Source organism: Etheostoma spectabile, chromosome 11 (assembly GCF_008692095.1).
Source record: "Etheostoma spectabile isolate EspeVRDwgs_2016 chromosome 11, UIUC_Espe_1.0, whole genome shotgun sequence".
NCBI lineage: Eukaryota > Metazoa > Chordata > Actinopteri > Perciformes > Percidae > Etheostoma > Etheostoma spectabile.
The window spans coordinates 17,715,693-17,719,890 of NC_045743.1; the positions used below are offsets into that span (position 1 = coordinate 17,715,693).

The 4,198-nt window shown below is 39.8% G+C and overlaps 1 protein-coding gene and 1 long non-coding RNA gene across 3 annotated transcripts in view; one reads left to right on the forward strand and one right to left on the reverse strand.

Moving 5' to 3' along the window:
• The window catches only part of LOC116697997 (nck-associated protein 5), a 55,485-nt gene that overhangs the window by 29,958 nt on the left and 21,329 nt on the right, over positions 1-4,198 (forward strand). The gene's annotated exons all lie outside the window — the stretch shown is intronic.
• LOC116697999 (uncharacterized) overlaps positions 604-4,198 on the reverse strand; it is an 11,930-nt gene continuing 8,335 nt past the window's right edge. The window contains exon 3 of the long non-coding RNA XR_004334092.1: positions 604-613. This is a non-coding gene — a long non-coding RNA (uncharacterized LOC116697999). The remainder of the gene's footprint in view (positions 614-4,198) is intronic.

Consider the following 4,198-nt stretch of genomic DNA (forward strand, 5'->3'; position numbering starts at 1 on the left):
GAAAATCATTGTCTATGTAATTTTCCCATTACAGTATGTCACTATTAGTTCCCCAACCTATTTAAAAAATAGAAATGCGTGGCATGTCTCGTGCCCGGGTTGGTCCAGTGGTAGAACAGGTGCACATGTACTGAGAGCTTTATGCCTCACTGCAGAGGTCCAGGGTTCGACTCCGACCTGTGACGATGTCCTGCATGTCTTCCCCCTTTCTCACCTGGCTGTCCTGTCAAATTAAAGGCAGAAAAAAGCCCAATTTTCTTTTTTTGTAACCCTCATGTTGTCCTCGGATCAAATTGACCCGTTTTCCTATATCAGTGTTATGTTTAATTCCCCTGAATAACATGATTGATTCCACACAACGCTCTTTGCCAAGTACACATCTCTGCTTTCATTAATTTTGGGTCTTATTCAATTTTACAGCATTTTAAAACAAATGGAAGTGTTTTTGAAATAGTGTTGAGTAAAAGTTGACATATTCCAGTCTGTGATTATCATCAACATCCATTCCTTTAATTTTAGTCTCAATAATTCCTAATTTCTGCTTTTCTAACTCAAACATTAGGTATAATTTCCTATAAATTTAGGTTTATTGACCATAAATTCCAGCAAATAACTGTAAACTAAAGTTAAGTTACTGTTATATAGTGTTGAAAATGTCAAAAAAAGGTCAAAAGTGTTGGGGGAAAAAAGGACAAAAACGTAAGAAAAATTTAAAAATAGCAATAAAAAGTGTCAACAAAATTGTTGCTTTTCAATTTTGACGGGAAGAAAACACGAGGGTTAAATAAACTAATATATGGCATGTCTGGCTAAGACTTGTAGTGACTCTGCTAAAAGCTTTTTAAATAAAGAGAGATCCCCCAAGCAAAGGATTCACATCAAAGATTTTAATGTAGCATCCTGCATAACGTCACAATAACTGTGTACAAGTTCAGTTAATTAACATCATGGATGCTCGCCGAATTTTTAACATCCACCACATCACCATTTAAGAGATATTTAATTTCCTGTCTTAATACTGTAGTCCAATACTTAAGAAAGTCTGCATGACCACTCTGTCATTAGCAAAGATCTTCTAATTTTAATAAAATACCGCCTTAAATTACAGCGGTTTTCTTGTCTACGTGGTCGACCCTAATGGAGCATTCGGAGTGTGTTTTGTGGTTTTTATGCTGTTGCCTCTTCATGGTGGCTGCCTTTATTTCATCCACATGTGTAATTAAACTTTAACGCCGAACTGGAGAAACATTACAAGGTTTTCTATTTGGTTGTAAAACTACTTTCCAGTCACTATAACACAGTTGGGTAACTTCCATATAATCTAGCACGGAAAAAACAAAATGCTCCAAGAACCACGAATAAGACCGAAAAGACGAAGAAGAAGAACAAGCTGTGCTTGCTGTGCTTTCTGACTCCTGTCAGCTCCTCAACCAAAAATGAATATTCAGTGGAATTTAAAAATGATTAAGCCTAAAACACTGATTGATGTGACGCTCGCTGCAGATCAACTATATTAACCGTGCAAAGACAGACAGATTAAGACCACACTAATCATTTTAATTTCTTTCAATGTCAATTTTTTTTGAAAGTCAGAATAATGATACAAAAGCGATCATTCCCTCCAATTGTGAATTATTTTTATTTATTGTGAATCACATCTCAATATCAGTCAGAATCGTAGCAAGGTATTTTCCTCATATCTTGCAGCCCTACTCTCCTCTGCTTTTCCCATAATCAGTGCCATTTGTGTTTTAACGGCATACTTTGATCATTTGAGGGGTAACTGTGTCAAAGCTGTGCCAAAAAACATGTTTCACACTCGTCAACAACATATCGCCAGAGACTCAAATTCTTTTTGCATCGACATACGATTGACTGTCAATCGTCATTGAAGATGTGTGCAAAATCTAATGCGTTGTGTTTTTATACACATGGAAAGAAAGTAATTAACCAGGTTCTGGTGAAGACATGTTCACATACTGAATGTGCCGAGGACGTGGCGGCACACTGCCAAACATTCACATCTTTGCAAGTGATTTATTTTTGACATTCTGGATAGTTTTAGCAGAAGAAGTAATGCATTATGCAGAGGCTAGTCTCACATTGCCAGGTTTGTCTCCACAGCGCTGCGGAGGAGGGTCTGGCTAGTCCACACAGCATTCTGGGAAGGGAGAAAAACAAGCTCTGGTTTAATGGCATGTCAAATAAAGACAATAAATGCCTGATGGAGCAACGGGGCCTCTGCAAATTACCCTCGGGAAGGAACTTGTTTTGGTGGAACATGCACGTTCAAGAGTAGTCTTGAAACAGAAAACTCAGATTGGACAGATAGTCTAGCTAGCTGTCTGGATTTACCCTGCAGAGACCTGAGGACCATTAACCATAGTCCTCAGATGGACAGATAGTCTAGCTAGCTGTCTGGATTTACCCTGCAGAGACCTGAGACCAGGTAACCATATGCCTCAGATTGGACAGATGGTCTAGCTGGCTGTCTGGATTTCCCTGCAGAGACCTGAGGACCAGGTAACCATTGTCCTCAGATTGGACAGATGTCTAGCTATGTCGGGATTTACCCTGCAGAGATCTGAGGAGCAGGTAACCATAGTCCTCATATGGACAGATAGTCTAGCTAGTGGTCTGGATTACCCTGCAGAGATCTGAGGACCAGGTAACCATAGTCCTCAGATTGGACAGTAGTCTAGCTGGCTGTCTGGTTTACCCTGCAGAATCTGAGGACCAGGTAACCATAGTCCTCAGATTGGACAGATAGTCTAGCTGCTGTCTGGATTTACCCTGCAGAACCTGAGGACCAGGTCCCATAGTCCAGTTGGACAGTAGTCTAGCTAGCTGTCTGGATTTACCCTGCGAGACCTGAGACCAGTAACCATAGTCCTCAGATTGGACAGATAGTCTAGCTAGCTGTCTGGATTTACCCTCGAGATCTGAGGACCAGGTAACTATAGTCCTCAGATTGGACAGATGGTCAGCTAGCTGTCTGGATTACCCTGCAGAGATCTAGGACCAGGGAACCATAGTCCTCAGATTGGACAGATAGTATCGCTAGCTGTCTGGATTTACCCTCAGAACCTGAGGACCAGGAACCATAGTCCTCAGATTGACAGATAGTCTAGCTAGCTGTCTGGATTTACCCTGCAGAGATCTGAGGACCAGGGACCATAGTCCTCAGATTGACAGATAGTCTAGCTAGCTGTCTGGATTTACCCTGCAGAGACCTGAGGACCAGGTCACCATAGTCCTCAGAAATCCACCAGAGGTTAGAACGCCAACACAAAGACACAGGAAGGGGACGGACATCCGGCTGAAATGAGGGACATCCGGTGGCTCTGTAACAATCCTGTAAATGAAACGTTGTGGATATAGACTATGAAGACTCAAAAACACTTCTTTCAACAGATTTTAAGCCTAAATACAATGTTTTGGTTTTGGTTTTGGTTTTTTGAACTTACTTTTTATTTACTTCACATAAAATGACAAGTATACATGTAACAATACACACTTTAGAAACACACATTAGGAGTCGTTGAAAGGAGACAACCTGAGTAACCTGTATCCATAAGTACACACCTTCATTGTCAAGTGTACTACATTACCCTTTCTCTCCATTCTGGTACACTGGGAGGTTGTGGCTTCAACCAAGAGGCTGTGATTGTTTTCTTTGCCGATAAACGGCAGAATTCTCCGTAAAGAAGTCCAGTTCCCATCTATAATGTTACCTGGGACTAGACCCAGTATGTATAGTGCTGGATCCTACTTAAAATCAATACCCAAAACATATTTCTATGCTATTTCCTTTAGAATATTCTTCCAATAATCGAAAATCTTAGGGCAATCCCAAAATACACGTGTGAAGTCCCCTAAACCAATACAATGTTTTTTGACAAATGAAAAACAAGATTCAAACTCGCAATCTACTCTATAACACGTTAATGTTGAAGAGATGAAATCATCTATAACAACGAGCAATTTCAAGAGGTTATTTAAAATGAATATATTAAAGGGATACGAAAAGGACTTAAAGTGATAGCATTGTAGAAAGACTGTATGGTTTCTTGGCATTTATATGCTGGTATGTCTATATAGTAATATGTCTATATACTGGTATATCTACATGCTAATATATCTACATACTAACATGTCTACATACTAAGTCTAGTATGGATGTTATTTAATCTGCTAT